Source organism: Dermacentor albipictus, chromosome 10, assembly GCF_038994185.2.
Source record: "Dermacentor albipictus isolate Rhodes 1998 colony chromosome 10, USDA_Dalb.pri_finalv2, whole genome shotgun sequence".
Taxonomy (NCBI): Eukaryota; Metazoa; Arthropoda; class Arachnida; order Ixodida; family Ixodidae; genus Dermacentor; species Dermacentor albipictus.
In genome coordinates this window covers 88,088,988-88,106,989 of record NC_091830.1, presented here as the reverse complement: position 1 = coordinate 88,106,989, position 18,002 = coordinate 88,088,988, and the positions used below count along the sequence as shown (strand labels likewise).

The 18,002-nt window shown below is 43.4% G+C and overlaps 1 long non-coding RNA gene across 1 annotated transcript in view; it reads right to left on the bottom strand.

Moving 5' to 3' along the window:
• Positions 1-3,978: 3,978 nt before the first annotated feature.
• LOC135910251 (uncharacterized) overlaps positions 3,979-18,002 on the bottom strand; it is a 46,178-nt gene continuing 32,154 nt past the window's right edge. Inside the window, exon 3 of the long non-coding RNA XR_010566960.2 lies at positions 3,979-7,070. This is a non-coding gene — a long non-coding RNA (uncharacterized lncRNA). The remainder of the gene's footprint in view (positions 7,071-18,002) is intronic.

Below are 18,002 nucleotides of genomic sequence, written 5' to 3'. Positions count from 1 at the left end.
TTGTCTGCTGTCAATAATTTTTGTTGCTCAGTTGGACCGCAAGCACGGCACACTACTTATATGACAGGTGCAAAATGCATATTTAGTACTGGTAGTATGACTGATCGGAGTTTATTGGTGCAAAGGCCAGATGTGGCCTAAGAGCACCAAGCCTATGATAATGGACTGCCATTGGAAAATGAATAATGAACATCGAGATGTGGATGAAACACGGCTGTATAGAGTCTTAAAAATATTTGTTAGAAAGTGTGCAAATATGTTCGTAATAAAACCAGACTATGATACATATGCTATGTATAAATGACATACTGCGAAGAGGTGATGCATTAAAAATTTTCCTACAAGGAGCACTACTGCCTCACGAAGGCCATTAATAACGAGGGCCTGGAGGCATGTTACATACAGGTCACTACTATCGCAGCATCAGCCTCTCGTAAGAGGGTGTGGTACGAATATCGTGGGTTTATAATGGACAATAAATCGACATCTTGAAAAAATTTGAAAATGATTTATTATCAAAAATTGGTTCTGCTTGAATAAACAATACCGGATGAAAGGGAATGTGGAATCTGTATACTAGACGAAAGTGCTAGTTTCGTTGAACTTCTGCTTCCCAACACTCCACCAAGATGTTAAAAACGGTCAGCCTCTCACCACACCTACTACAGAGGGAAGCTTGACTACCCGTCAGCAGACTAATATGAGTACCATATGCGTGTCCTATTCTCAGTCGACAGAACATGACATCAGTTTGTCGTACTTTTGTTCTCGAAGGCCAGTTTTGTATGTGCGGCTTAATTAAATGAAGTTTATTAGAGGTTTCACGGTCCAAGATGAATTGCCAAAAGTTTCGCACTGTTCTGTGCAAGATAGGCTTGAAGTCTGTGGGAGGGATAGCTATGGCTGTGTTACAGGCTCTCATTGTTATGGATGTATCAAGTTCATCTGCAAGCATATTGCCCACTATGCCTCTGTGGCCTGGCCCCCAACATGCTACAATGTGTTGGTTAGATGCATACATAGTAGTACTCAGGCATGAGTAAAGGTCATTGACTACTGGATTTTTATATTTCTGTAAAGACATTAAAGCTCTTACTCCACTTGGGAAGTCTGTAAATATTACAGCTTTTTATAGTTTTAATGCCTTTATGTGTTTTACAGCTGAGAGCAATGCCTAAGCCTCTGCCATAAAGATGCGCATTTCAGCGTGCAGAATTATTGAATTCCAAGAAGGATGGCCCAACTGCATGTAAGATACACAATTAGGTGAATTTTATGCGGCGGTATAAAATTCTGGACAGAAGTACTTTGACAGGAGTTCCAGAAAGTGCATACGGATATGCATCTCTGGAGCATGCTTTGCAAGTTTGACAAATCATGTGTCGCATTCTATGAGTTGCCACAGCCACGGTGGCAACAATCTTGTGGGGTGCACATGTAGTGGGATGTTTATTTCCTTGCTCAGCTTCCTCACGTGTAGTGAAAAAGGTTTTCTCATTGAAGGTCGGTTTTGTAGTGCGGCAGACGTCAAATTATTGATGGTTTTATAACAACAGTGTTCAGGATTAGATTTCACTTTGAGGAAGTAGGTGAATCTTATCTATGTTCTTTGCAGGTGGAGTGACCATTCATTAGATTCTATGTATAAACTCTGTATAAGACTCGTTATGAAGGTGGCTGTGGCCCGGCGAATACCTAAATGGTGAATGGGGTCCAAAATCTTCAATGCACTTGGAGTGGCAGATTGATATACCGCAGAACCATAGTCCAGACGTGACAGTATGAGGTTCCTGTACAGGTTAATTAGGCAGCCTCTGTCATCGTACCATGTCTGCGGCTGGCAGTGACTGTAATTTCATCCTCATATAGCCTGAAACACAGCAACCTACACTTTGAAAGTGATATGCTCATAGACAGAGCATATGAATGGAGCAAGACTCATGGCTTTGCATCATGGCTCTGGTAGTGGCCTGCATAACGCACTTTCCTAGGAGTTCCTTGGTCTCAGCAACGCGGTCATCAGTCAAACAGGATTCATCAAACCCATAGCTGTCAAACATGTCTCGCCCTGGTGTCGCCACACTCTGTCCGAAGCAACTGTGGGCCCCAAGAAGCGATTCGTCGCAGTAGGGCAGGAAAGGCTGGTTGGTCACTTCCCCCTCTGGCCAATCATAAGAGTACGTACGTGCAGCTATTCAATTAACCTTCCACATAGACATGGGTCACTGTAGGTGCGCGACTGGGTAGGTACTGCTGTTTGAAGAATGCCAGCTCGATGCCAACTTGGAGACCTGGGTATGTACCACTAGCTCAGTAATGGTCTTGAATGAATCTTTTTGATGCAAACTATGTTCACTAGGTATATGCCTATAGGCGTGTCCTTTTTCCTTTTTAATAATCCTTTTTCAGAAGGTTCCACAACGAAGCCAGCATCATTGCCATGCACGGCAGCAAATTGCTCTAAGTGAACAGACCAATGTATGAGTGCAGCTTGCTCACATTTTTCTGACTTGGCGCTTTCATCACAGCTTCCAATGGATGAAGTTTGTAGCTGGTGATCTTGTGTCCCAGATACGATACCTTCGGCTTCATGAAGGAACACTTATCCTTCCACATTTTGATGCCACATTCACAGAAATGCTGGAGCACTGCCTTGAGATTCATCCACTGTTGCGTTTCTCTTCCACCCCCAGGAAGTCATCCATATATGCTTGTATGCCTGTTGGAATGCCAAACATATTTTCCATGGTGTACTGGAACATAGCTGGAGCGAATGGCACTCCAGAAGTTCGGTGGTTGAAGGAAAGCAACCCTTTGTGGATATTGATGGTCATTAACTTCTTTCGCTTTTCATCCAATGGAATGTGGTCATAGGCATCGTGCAAGTCTACAGTGCTGAAGACGTCTCCCTTGCGCAGCGCAGCAAAAATACCATTGATGACTGGAAGCAGATTCTGTTGTGACGCATGCTGCATTCAGAGTTAGCTTGTAGTTGCCACAGATCCGTCTCTCTTGAGCACTGGCACAATTGGCATAGCCCATTCTTAGTGAGCGACAGGAGAAAACACACCTGATTTCACAAGCCTTTCCAACTTTTCAGTCACCTTGTTTCACATTGCATACAACAGTGGCCTCACCTTGACAAAGTTAGAAACGGCTCGTCCTTTGACATAGAAGAGAACGAGCGGAGCCCTGAACAGGCCTTGTTCTGGCTGGAAGACCTTTTGACACATTTCTCCGAGGTCCTTGCCATCTTGTCTGCTGGTACTGCTCAGGATCAGGACTGTAGCACCTGGTCTGTTTAGGGCTCGAATAAGGTTGCGACCACATAAACATGGCCCTGAATGATCAATTATGGTCATGAAGACCACATCTTGCAATTGCAGGAAACTGTAGGCGTAACCTTTCCAGCAATAGACAAAGTCCCCAGAAGCAAGATAACCTCAAGTCTGTCTTCTAGGTTTCAGGCAACATTGCGCAGTGTGTATTGTAGACATCACAGGGAATGACACATAATGGTGCACCAAAGTTTATTTTCATTCATGCCTCCACAGAAGAACATGTGCTGCACGGGACATATAAATTCGTTATTCAGCACCGATGCTCGACTTTTGGCAATAACGAACAGCTGAGAAGAACACGCCTCGATTCTGTTCAGGTTTCTAATTAAAGCGAAGGTGTTCCGATTCTTGCCACTTAGCCTACACAGATTACAATCCCCTTCCTGTCACACTCGTAGTGCTTTGCATTCTTGAACTTGCAAGCTTGTTCCAAGTGTTTTGTTTCCGTGCCTTCTCCACTCTTTACTTTCTTGCGTATTTGTGCTTCATGCTGGTTGCCTGTCTATCAGCTTACGCAGTTTGGTTCAGTCTTGACATCAACAGTCTTCACGAGCATGATGGCTTTACCCACAACTCCTACTGCCAGCACCATTCCCTCAGCTTCCTTCAACGTCAAACTCCCAAGAGAAACCATTGCTTCCTGTAACATATTTTTTTATTTATTTATTTACAAATACTGCAGGCCCTATTCAGGCCCAAGCAGGAGTGGGTACATACAACAACGTAATTTACAACTGCCAATTAGCAATTAAGAACACAAGAAAACATGTACATACATCATTGTAACACTATACGTAACAGAAATAAACATGAACTTACAGCAGTGCAATACGTAAACAAAATAACAATGAAAAAGCGTAACGCAAAAGAAACTGCTTTGATTGCGGCAATTTAGAGGTCAAAGAAAAGGTTATTTGAAAGATGAACAAACGATTCTGTTGTATTAGCGTTAACTACTTCTTCAGGTAATTTATTCCATAGTGAAATTGCATGGGGAAAAAGAGAATATTAATGGATGTTAAGGTTACTAAATGGTTGCTTAATTGTTTTGTTGTGGTTTGTACGAGCAGAGTGCATGGGGGGCTCAGGTAAATAACATTCACGCGGTATTTTGTAGTGACCATGGTACAGCTGATATAAAAATTTGATGCGAGATACAATTCTGCGATGAGCTAGTTTTTTTCATTTTCGCTCTGTCGCAAAGAACGGACAGGCTAGAAAAACGCGAGTATGTGGACTATATAAACCGCAAAGCTAAATTTTGCACTCTTTCTATTTTCTTGATTAAATATTTTCGATGAGGGCTCCAGATCAAATCCGCATAGTCTAATTTTGGCTTGACAAGGGCGTTGTATGCTGTTAACTTAACAGTCGATGAAGTATGGCGCAATTTTCGTTTCAAGAATGCCAGCTTTTTTAGCGCGTTGCTGCAAACATTTTCTATATGGGGTTCCCAACTTAAATTGCTTGTGAGCGTAACACCTAAATACTTCACTTGGTGGGTTTTATGTATATAAGAATTATTAATAATATAAGCATAATCTAAGGGTTCTTTCTTGTTGGTAAATGTAATAGCTGACGTCTTCGAAGTGTTTAGCTTAAGTCCCCATGTTTCACACAAGACGCTAATTGAGTGCAATGCATCATTAAGTCTTACATGGTCAGAGTGATGATTTACATTCGTATAAATAACACAATCATCCGCAAACAAACGGATCATCACAGGCGATTGAGTAGATAAATAGATGTCATTGATATAAACTAAGATTAAAAAGGGACTGAGAACTGACCCCTGTGGCACCCCTGAGTGCACTGCCAGTGTACCAGAAACGCAGTCTTTAACAGCAACGTATTGTTTTCTTGAGGACAAATAAGATTCTATCCAACAGATGATATTGCGTTCAATGCCCATTGAGAGCAGTTTAGTTACTAAATCGGCATGCGGAACTACATCGAATGCCTTGGAAAAGTCCAGAAATACTGCATTGATTTGACCCCTCATATTCAGTGCATTCATAAAATCATCCATTATCTCAGCTGTGTTATTGTGGATAAACCAGCCCTAAATGCATGTTGATTTGCATGAAGTAAATGATTATTCTCTATATGTGTTATAATCGCTTTAAATAAAATGTGTTCTAGCAGTTTACAAGTTGTGGATGTTAAGGAAACTGGTCTGTAATTATTTAGTTCTAAAGGGGATCCAGATTTGTGAATCGGAACTATTCTTGCAAAGCTCCAGTCATCTGGTATCACACAGGATTCTAACGATGTTTTATATACTACATATAAGTACTCTGCTACCCAGATAGCGTATCTATTGAGGAAAACATTAGATATTTTGTCCGGACCTGAAGACTTTTTTATGTCTAGATTACGCAAAAGACTAAGGATGCCGTTTTTGCTTAAATCTACTTCGGGCATCGGATTACGAAGCGTGTAACGTTGCAAGTGCGCGTGCGATGCGTTTATGGTAAGCACCGGTTGAAAAAAGGCATTAAATTCATTAGCAATAGTCAAAGGATCGTCAATGCTTGTGCCAGTTGCTCTGATCTCTGTGATGCCGCTTTTATCTTTAGATAAATATTGCCAGAATTTCCTTGGTTGCTCCGACATGAAAGAAGTCAATGTGGAAGAAAAGAACTAATCTCTTGCAGCGCGCACTTTATCTTTGAAATTGCGCATTAGACTTGCTAGTTGTTTCCTGTCACCACGTTTTCAAGAGCGTTTTATTTTGTGTTTCAGATGTATCAGATTACGATCCACTGCTATTGCTACACCATGACCGAGGGCTGAGAACGCAGTATCCAAGACACAGCAAACGTAGGCTGCCAGAGCAAGGATCATTTATTTTGTGGCAGTTGTCTCTTAATAGCCAACCATCAAAATTAGGCAAACAAATAGAATCAAGTAAAACTCGACGCATGCATAAACAAGCACTACCACGGACTAGCACGAATCTATTCACGCGTACTGGCAGCATAGTTTGCATTGTAAAAGTTTACTAGATGCATAAAAATACTCAAGTAGTAATGATGAAGGCATCCCACAGCTTGATATTTGTCTAACACAACCTCTTTAACCCTTGCAAAGGGCTCTTGAATGAGAAAAAAAATGTGCTGTTTCTAAAAAAGATCTCAAAGCAGAGGTAGCATTGAAAGGGTCACTTGCCCTTGTGATGCCTCAGGTGATTAGTTAGGTTGCTTCTATATGCATAGGTTTTACGGCATAACTGGCACTGAAATGGCCTCTCGCCTGTGTGAGTGCGGAGATGATTTCTCAGAGTGCACTTTAGCGAGAAGCTCTGAGGGCATGAAGGGCACTGAAATGGCCTCTCGCCTGTATGGATACGCAGGTGATCAGTAAGAGCGCGCTTAAGTGAGAAGTCTCGAGGGCATGAAGGGCACTGATATGGCCTCTCGCCTGTATGAATGCGGAGGTGTACATTGAGATGAGTCTTTTGTTGGAAGCTCCGAAGGCATGAAGGGCACTGAAATGGCCTCTCCCCTCTGTGAGTACGCAAGTGTACCTTGAGATCGTACTTTCGTGAGAATCTCTGAGGGCACAAATGGCATTCAAACGGCCGCTCGCCTGTATGGAGCATAGTGTGTCCTTTCAGATGAGACATACTATCAGTCTTATAGTCACAGAAGTTACAGTGGTGACGGAGTCCCTCATGTGACTTGTCACTTTTCGTAGTTGCAGCTTGACAGCTGGAGGGCCTTGATGCTGCGAAAACAAATTAGAACAGGTTACCATAGTAATGCTTTTACTTTGAAAACAAAATTGTAATTATGAAATGCCAATGAAAAAACACAACATACTAATACTGACAAGTGCTTTTTTCTTCACTGAAGAAATACTGATCATAATTTCAGATTAGACCAAACATTTGCTGAATATGAATTTTCCAGTGTATAAGTCACTTTTCTATAAATCGCACCCCCCTCAAAACGGCAGTTTTTCTGAACAATATAGTATATGAGTTGCACCGGTGTATAAGATGCACCAGTTCAGTTGGTAAGCGACTTAAATAAAAAAACAATATGATGACATTTCACTTCCTGAATGCAGGTCATGCGCAAGCATGATATTTTACGTATTTCTGCCATCATGGTCGCTGCGATCTACTGTATGAAGTCCAAGGGCAATAACATCGTCCCCGTGCGCTATCTATGCTGTATGTGCGACAAAGTGTGCGACAGTGAGCCAAATTGTGCACAAAGGTGGAAAGCAGGAAAGCGGACAAAGGAGGAAGGCATGTACTGTGGTAGCAACTGTGTAGATTGTGCAACGACTTCGGAGTCGGTTGACACAATCAAATGCTAAAGGTGCCAAAAGATCACATCTTACAAGTGCAAGAATTAAAACATCATCAAAAATGAAGATGCACATACATTCAACAGACACTGCAACTTTAAACTGAAGCAAATTCACCAAACTGAATTTCTAATCAAGATTAAACAGTGAATACTATTGAAAGAAATGCTTACATGCAAACATAATGAAAAGGCTGAAACAGTATAATAAACAAAGAAAGTGCCAAGGAAGAACCTACAGGAAAAGAATACGTGAGTGTAGCAGAAGAATATCGATCATATTGTGTAGATCAGTAACACTACTGGAGGCACCAGTCACAAAGAAGCAGGAAGGTTTACAATGTACAGCCACGAATAAAAAGTAACATTGCATATTATCAAGATGGTAGATGGTAGGGGCCACAACATGACGCTCTTCATCCATCAGTGACATACACCTAGAGAGAAAAAGAGGACGGCAAAGTGTTATCAACAATGAAAAGAAGCTCAGGCATAGTTACCAGGCCAAGAAACATTACAACACACAATGCAGTTGTGAGCTGCATAATTACAACTAGTTCATGGTTTAATATGGTGGTTAAATAGTTGTTTGCTGAGCTATTTACTATATAACACATAGCAAAGTAAATTTCTGTATGCAACACATGGTAACCTGTCCCAGCGTTTTTCTGAAACTGGTTTCTACTTGCACTGTACACACCCCAAATCTAAACGCACAACCAAGCTCAATGGCAAGATGCTGCAATACTGTTCATGTACATTTTCACAACTTGAGCTGTTTCAACACGAGACATCTTGTATTACTAAGCACAAACAATGTCAATGACGTTAACAGATGCATTCATAAATGAGGTAAACTGAAGAAATAAATTATGCTAACCTCGCACAGAAGCTAAGTTCAACATCTTTTCTTGCATTGCTTGCATGACCTGGCTTAGCTCAGTGCAAGTACCGCGATCAGTAAATTCTGGAGAATGCAACTAATCATCTGCCACAGTATGCTATTGCCCTGTTACCCCTCAACAAGTACAAGATGGGAGGCATTGTACAGCTTAATGTAGACTATGTGCAAGGTGTTCATCTGGAACTCCATCGTCTATCTCATTGTGGGACTTGGCTGATTAAGGAGAGGTGCAAGCCGAAAAACTATCTTTGTTTAAATATTTAATGTTTCTAGATTTTTATTGTATATTTATGCTTCAACATCGTATTTCTACATGCAAGAATGCTAAGACATTTCCCCAGCAAGAATATTGTGAAAAATGAATCTAATGGGGGCATCGCAGCTGTAGGAGCTTCATATTTCCATTCATGCCCTACAAATGAGGTTCGCAACAACCACAGATATATTGGCGAGATCACAAGCTTTCCTGGTGCAACAACAAACGAGCACTGGCACTGGCTGAGTCGACACCAGCGGATTCTTCACTTTTCACCAGTGCTTAAGCAAAGGCTGTGCTTCTTACATATGAGAGGATGATGAGCAAGAATGTGGTGCTTTGTTGTATACTGCACAAGCTCCAAAACACGACAAATAATTTCAACCACCAGCAATTGCCTTCATGCTGTGGAGACAGTCACTTATAAAGCCATACTGTTGTACAACATAAGTTTTCAGGAGGTTCTACAGGAGTTGGTAATCATGCCAACTCGGCAACTATTAGCTCTGGGAAGCCAAAGAGACAAGAACCAAATAATTTGGTGGAATGCATGTTATCGCTAAATTCTTTCATCAAAGTACAGCAAAGAAAGCCCGCTTGAAGAGCGAAGCTCACAAGGGTTATCAGGATACCACCGACACAGCAGGAAAATGTTAAACTGCAATAGACTGTTCTGCGTTCTCGGCAAATTTCATGCAATGGATCACATGCAACAGTAATACCAAGTTTATGAGCTTTCACCTTCATTTTCATCTTTCTTTTCAATCTTTGTTGCTTCAATCATTCATTATTTTTACGAGTACTTGTGAACAAAAGATGTTGGTCGTTAGCAAGGCCCAATCGAAGCCAAATTTTGCGTGCACATGTACAAGAATTCCGAGGATGCACGTGTCTTGCAATCATTGCATTGTTTAAAGATACCAATTATGAATGCTCTTGACAACTACATGTATGATTAAATGTTTTACTTAGACGATACAGTTAGAAGAAAAGGATTTTCTTGGCTGATTTTAAATATTCTTTATTAAACTGCATATAGAAATTATCAAAAATCTCTACTAGGCTCCATTTTCAGCCAGAACCTTGCACACTTTTCCATTCCAGGGAGCACACAAAAATAATGTTCAAGTTGATGTCAGGTTCTTATGAAGCTGTATAGGTTCAGATTTGTGTTAAAATGATAAATCCTTGTTTGTGTGTCCCTTTTATTGGCTGCCTAGTAGTAAGGAAAGCATTACTGTGGATTTGCAGGCTGCAACAGAAGCTTTAAATGAAGTGTTTATGGTCGTCTCTAAAGTCTTTATTCACCAAAATATTACTAGTGCTAGCGCAAACTTCAACATTATGGCATCAGTGCAACAGCTAATAAAATGTTAATGATATGGGATTCTTACTCCTTTTATTAAATGGTACAGACACGAACCTGCAAGAAGAAAATACCAGAAGGGGTGTTTATGAATTTACATAGATATGCTCAGTCTATGGGCATCTTGCGCTGGAGTTTGAGGTATAGTAGCGGTGCCTGGTGGCGGCGCACTAAACATTATCTGGGTAGTATCGGCTTGGGTAGTATTAAGCTCTGGCTGTTGCGAAGCACGTTTCTAGCCTGAGTTTTGCGTCGATTCGCACTTTTTTCTGCCCTGTTGTGAGTGCGAAAAGGCTCGTCACTTCTCACAGACCTCACCGATCACGCTGCGAGCTAGCAAAAGCCTATAGTTTAACGAAAACGGACTCTCCGTGAGACGTAATGCTGGAAGCAGAAGGAATCGGCGACACCGATCCGGAGAGACCTAGATCAGCCTTGAAAAAGCGTCACCATCGTTACTTCTGCGTCGTGGGCTCCCATGAACAAAAAGGCCTGAATCCCAATACAGATTCTACCATTTTCCTTCTAGGCCTCGCGAAACGGAGTGTCGGGCGCGCTGGATAGCTGCAGTTCGTCGCGCTGGATAAGCAAAACTTCGTGCCATGCTGACTGTTTCGCCTGTCTCGAAGCTTGCTTGATTATCTGCGTTCTAAAATTCGGTCTTTTGCACCTACAGTCCCGACGGCAGACCAACATAGCAGCAGGCATGGCTCGTGATTCACGATTCGAGACCTGGCCACAGTGGCAATTAACAATTCGACTAGTGCGAAGTGGTGAAGTGACCAGGTGTGTGCAAATGACCACAAATGGTTGGGCTGATTCGGTGGCAATTCGCTACCCCACTACGAGCAGCACAGGTTAGATAGTTAAATGTGCTCATCCTTGACCTCAAGCCAGCACGTTGAGGCAGCGCAGTAAGGTAGTATTGATTGCAGCACATCGATGTTCGAGCGCTGTCATTAAAAGCTTCATCAAGCGAGCAGTGCACGAGCTCGTGCTGCAGCGCGATTTGCGCATACGTTACTGCGAGCTCATCAGTTATTTGTCAGTTGCTAAAGGGACAGATCGCCGCTACTACATTTCAGGCATAACTACTTGTATAGCACATGCAGTCAACAAAGATTGCAGGAGGCCCACCGTTTCGTGGCATGTTGAAAGACCGCTACCATCGCAGCGCTTATGATGCTGCCCTCGAGCAGTTTGTACATCGCGGCATGCTGAAAGACCGCTGCCGTCACGGCTTGTACCGTCGTGCGCTCGAGCAGTTCCGTACACATGATATCTGCTTATCGCTGCTGTGAATTCATTTATAGCAAGAGTTTCCTCGCATTTGTGAGCCTGAATCTAGCACAAATGCACAAACACCTGAAGTTCAACTTCGTACGCGACTCGCTTCACTTGTGATTGACACCGCGCTAAGACCTCGCCGCTTATTTCTTAAACAGCGTTACATAATTTATTGCCTTTACGCAGCGTGCCACCCCTGAAAAAATCTTCGGGGCGCGATATTCGCTGCAAGCCATGGTACAACAAAACCGAAAGTGGCTAGTCCATATTGTAAATGTGCTTTCCGAAGCAGACGACAGAGCTTGGTACTACCCAGCTCAGGACAGAGGGCGCTTTTTAGCACCATTTTCGCAGTATCCCCTGGGCAGTGCAAGAGGCCCATGCATGTATTACGAAGTGTAAGTGATGACTGTTCTGTGTTGCGAAATGAACAGTATGCAATAGTTGCCTGCAGTGCTAACAGTAATATACTGCAATAAAAACACATACACGGAAGAAATAATGCTTGTGCTCAATTCGTACCATTCCAGGGAGCACACAGAAATAATCAGATAAAACGTTGAGAACCTATTATCATATCTTTAAAAAAAGAATAAATTTTCTCTTGTGCATGAATTCCATCTAATTAATTGTAATAAAAAAACTACTATTTTATGTATTTCAGGGAAATATTAGCAGAGAAAGATGACGCGCCAGCACCAGCAGTACTGTCAGTAGTGTAGTTGTACCAATGTAGAAAAGGAGTAGGCATATGCCCATTAACACCTGTCTAGAAACTTAAATTGCTAATAAATATTTGTCATAGCAAAACTTAAATTGCTCATTAATAGTTGTTATACCAAGTGCATTCAATGGCAATAACAAGCAAACTTCCAAGTGCAATCGCTCAGATTCTCTTGGAGCAGTCAACAGGGCAAAACAGCATACGAAACTGAATAAGTTGATTACATGCTATAAGTCCAAGCATGGAAATATAGTAAGCCATCATTAACTGGAACACTGATACCTCAAAATATCGGCTAAGTTGAAAATTTTCTTTGGCTTGGTGTCAACCCCATGTTTTTTTTCAGTTCTTCTCTAGAGATCCTCTTGTGTAATACTCTGGAGAGGTATCTCGAATCTCTGAGTTAACAGGGTTTTACTGTATCAACAAGAATAAACAATGCAAAGTCATCAAACACGATAATTTATTTAGTGCACTAAAATAGGTTTAGCTAACTGAATTTGTATTCTAGGATATGAACAACCAATTACAACAAAGAAAAGCTAGGTGCAAAAAGATAATGACATACTGCCGATTCATTTGGCAGTAGTTGCCCGATTTTACCATGGCCCCAATTCAAATGGATGCACACTTTCTATGTTTGCAAAGTAGAACACGGACGTAGAAATGACATTAAAGCTCCTTAAGAAAGGAGAAATCTAATGCGTGCCCAATTTTTTGGTAAGAAAAATTGGTGCACAATGGTGCCCAGTTTCTCCAAGTGGGCTTCGCCACGCAGTTTCATACAGTTATCTTTGCAGCAATACGGCCACGTTTTGTGGTAAAACATACAAATGTTGCAAATGCAGTTTTGGTTTATTGCGCGATTGCAGCGTGCAGGCAATTTTCGGCTCATAATTTTATTCTCAAGAATGAAGGTAGGCACGCATCAGAATCGGCTAATTACTGTATTAGGGCATTGTGAGCTAGGCTTATTGCTTGACAATTTTCCTGGAGAGAGAAAAAAAGTGGCACTTTCGACTAGCGATGACGTGTGTTCAAAGCAACAATTTCCTCATAAGCTCCGTCAAGACAGACGCTCCTACTAAAGGGGTCATTATTGGGATCTAAGTAGGGGTCAGTCGCCTGCCTGTTCACTTGTCAAGTTTGAATTATCTGGCAAAAGCTAACCCTAGGATCGAAATAATGGAACTTTGGTAGCATAGAAATGCATGGACGTTGGTCAGGACTCTCGGCAGGGTTAGAAATAACCAAAAATTGAATGAACCGGAGTAGAATTAAGCCTGTCCATTGTGTTCAAGAAACCAATCTCAAGAAATCAAATCTAATATTTTATTTGTAAACACAATGAACTATAGCTTGCTTCGAGCTCAGTTTAAAAAAAAAAAAGGCTTATAGATTGTATTTACATGGCTCAACTATAGACATATCTAAATGCATGTAACATTGTTAGCAAACCAACATACATCCCACTGCAGAGATTGTAAATGGAAACCAACTGCTTTAAGTTATTTTGTGCACTGTGACTATGCCAGGAATGAATAACAGAACAGCATGTCACCCAATGCACATAGAATGTCGAATTCGTTCAAGAAGACGAGCAATGCTATAGCTCTGCATATTGTTTTAAAGGAGCAAGACCATCGTGTGATTGGGCAAATAATAAATTGTTTTGCCTACGTCGAGACCACGAATTTGCATACAGGTTGCCTAAAAGTGAGGCATGCATAATGAACCACAAGGAACAATTGGACAGAAATTATATCTGCAACGTGCATTCAATCAGGAAGTGGTGCAGCAACTGCAGCTCCCCTACAGAAGTGTCATTAAGAACGCCGCTCAATTTAATTGTTTTTTATCGATTAAGACTCCAATAAGTGATGTTTTCCAGATATTCAAGAGAAGTGAATATTCAAACTTTGCAATAGTGGCTTCTCAAACAATACGAAAGAAAAAAAAGCAACAACTATTTGATTTGCATTAAAAAATTTTGAATATTTACATGGGAGTAATAAATATCTTTGAAGTATTCTCCCATTTTTCAAGTCAAACTGCTGCCCAGTGCCAGGCATGTAGAATGTGAAAGAATGTGCTGATCAATTGATTACACTACCACAGTCCAGTCTAGAAAGGGCGACCAAATGAAACATCTATTCCATGCACATCCAGCCATAGCCCAAGTGTTTGTTGGGCAAGAGTTTGAGTATGTTCGGCGATTGCAGCCATTAACCCTTTGAGGGTCAATGAAGTAAATATACGGCGCCGCGAACAAGTCTAAAAATGGTCGATGCCGTATATTTATGGTGCCGTCTGTATGTTTAAGAAGCACACCAATTTTCTTAACTTTTTCTTTTCTATCATGTGCTGCCACTGTGTGGGAATACAGCGAATTTTTCGTTTTCTCAGTTCTCAGTTTTTGTTGCATGGTTTTAGAGCTAGTTTGCTGCAGCACATCTATATTGACACGTGAACTCATTTAGCTTTTACGGGTGAGCGCTTTTACCGTCTAAGAAATGTCATCTCTCGGCGCAGGACGGGTCTACATGTATCGGAAGTTTCTAGAATGTTATCGATGCTTCTATTCGCTGCCTGTTGTCGACGAACCTTGTGTAATTTGATTGCATGCATGCACGATGCGAATGGTGTAGAACTTTGTGGAAGTCACGTGGATCCCAGCGATTACTCTGGAACATTCGACGACTGATCTATAAAAGCCGACCCACTTGTCTCGCTGATCAAATTTTTGATGATTGCTGATCGCGTTCGCCGCTGTAGCCATTCTTTAAGTGTAGCCTGTTTTTGACGGCACAAGATTGCCCAATAAAACTTTCGTCTTTCCCAATTTGGCAGCTTTCTTCACCATCACTACCATGTGACATCTGGTGGATGTGCTTTGTGTTCATGTACTGGACGCCCCCACAAAGCCGTGACCCAAGCCTGAATGTGGAAGACAAGACCAACGTCGCCAAGAACCAGCGAGGTAGCCGCAGGCTGCAAGGACTGTCCCCAGAGCACGGACTTTTGCCTGAGACGACCAGGAAGATCGTTGCCCAGTCAGCCCCAATGGCAGCCCCAACGTCCCCCATCATGCTGCAGCAGCCAAGGCAGCCTCCGACGTTCCGCGGTTCAACATTCGAGAACCCGGAAACCTGGCTTATGACGTATGAGAGGGTCGCTGCATTTAACAGTTGGAACAGTGACGACAAACTTCAACATGTCTTTTTCGCATCGGAAGACGCCCCCAGGATGTGGTTCGAGAACCGAGAACCCGCCTTAATGACATGGGACCTGTTCCGAAGCGGCTTCTTGCAGACATTCACAAGCGTCGTATGCTGAGAACGAGCCCAAGCACTACTAGAAACCCAAGTGCAGCTGCCTAATAAGACCACCGCGATTTTACAGAAGAAATTAGCCACCTATTGCGCCATGCCGACCTGGAAATGTCCGAGGAGAAGAAAGTCCGCTACTGATGCGTAGTGTAAAGGAGGAACTTTTAGACGGAATGGTATGAAGCCCACCGAAGACAGTCAACGAGTTTCTTCGCGAGGCCACCAGCACTGAGAAGACACTGGAAATGCAAAACCGGCAATTCAACCGCCACACGAACTCGACAAACTATGCTGGAGTTCAGTCACTTGCCACCGACGATCTGGTCGAGACTATCTGAGCGGTTGCACGGGAGGAGCTACAGAAGCTGTTCCCTTCAACACAGCCTCAAGAGGCTTCAATTGCTGACGCTGTCCGTGAGGAGCTCCAACAACAACTCGGAGTAGCCCCTGAATTGCCGCAGCCTCAGCTGCAAGCAATGACATACGCCGCTATAGCCCGCCATCATGTTCTGCCTCCATGCCCATATGGCAGGGCCCAGTGACGAGACAGTTCCGTCGTCCGCCACCACCCCCACCGCCAGCACGCCAACCCTTCACCTCACGCAGCGGTCCAAGGAAGACTAACGTTTGGCGCACCCCCGACCACCATCCACTGTGCTACCACTGCAGAGAAGCGGGTCACATCTACCGTCGATGCCTATACCGGGAGATGGGACTCCGAGGGTTCGCCGTCAAGGAACTGAGACCACAGCTTGGTGAACGACCTCGCAATATTGCCGACTACCTCGCCACCACTCAGCGGAGCCCTCGATGACCGCCCCGTTCGCCATGACCAGGCCGCTACCAGTCACCGCAGCGCTGACCATACACTGGCCCAGCCCGGAGCCGCTCTGCGAGCCCATATCCAGAAAACTAATAGCAGCAACCGATGGAGGGTGCGGTTACTGTTTGTCGAACTGAAGATCCTCCGCCACCGACGAAGACGCCAAAGAGACTACCTCGACGACATGACACACCACTGTCCTGATGAAGTCCCGAAGCAAAGAATACGCCAATGAAAGGCAACCTGACTACGCCACGTACCAGCCACAGGTCAATGCGACGCAGCTGTGATCCGATGCCAAGACCTAACTGTAACGCAAAACAAAGAACCACCGAATTCGATGTGCTTCTGGACGGCCACGCCGTCAACGCCTTAGTAGACACAGGAGCAGATTACTCCGTCATGAGTGGAACCATCGCCACCCAGTTGAAGAAAGTTAGGACTGCACGGGAAGGAAGGCCCTCAAATTTGGACCGCTGGAGGACACCTCATCACGCTGACTGGAATCTGCACGGCAAAAATTACTGTTCATGACCGGACTTACCCTGTCACCTTCGTTATCCTCCAACAATGTTCACGCGATGTCATTCTCGGCATGGACTTCCTTAACCAACACGGCGCAGTCATCGACCATAAGTCAAAGTCGATAACCCTGTCGGAAGATCAAGCGATACCACCGGAGAGCTCTGGTAGCCACCATGCCTTGATCGTGCTCGAAAATCAAGTCAGCATCCCGCCCCGCTCCAGTATTGTCATTTCCAAAAGACCTGCCGACGCAGAAGGGGTCATCGAGAGTGACCAACAACTACTGCTAGACAATGAATTTTGCGTCACAAGAGGGATGGCTTGACTGCACGGAGGAAAAACAAAAGTGTTGCTGACAAACTTCAGCCAGGAGTTCAAGCACATCAACAAGGGCACGACGATCGCGTACGTCAAGGAACTTCTCAAAACCAGCAAAGCGTTTGTCCTTTCGGATTCTGCCGCTACTACCCCGACGACCATAGTTCCTGAACCAGACTTCAACGTAAATCCAGGTCTCACCATAAGTAAACAGCAACAGCTCAGATGTCTTCTCCAACGATACAAAGACTGCTTTTCCACATCATCGAGGATTCGACAAACACCAGTTGCAAAGCATCACATAATAACCGAAGAGTGCACTCGACCACTCCACCAGAGCCCTTACCGAGTTTTGATGCGAGAATGTGAAGCTATTAGGGATCAAGTCGACGAAATGCTGCGCGACAACATCATCCAGCCATTGAAAAGTCCGTTGGCATCTCCTGTACTCCTGGTGAAGAAAAAGGACAGAACTCTACATTTCTGCATCGATTATCGTCGATTGAACAGGATCACGAAGAACAATGTACACCCCCTTCCACGTATAGACGATGCATTCGATCGGCTCTGCAACGCTAAATACTTCTCGTCGATGGACCTCAAGTCTGGCTACTGGCAAATAGAAGTCGACGAGAGAGATAGCGAAAAGACCGCCTTCATCACGAGAGACGGCCTCTACGAGTTCAAGGTCATGCCATTTGGACTATGCTCGGTGCTTGCAGTGTTTCAGTGCATCATGGACACGGTGTTAGCAGGATTGAAGTGGCAGACGTGTCTTGTTTACTTGGACAACGTCGTTGTCTCCGCCAG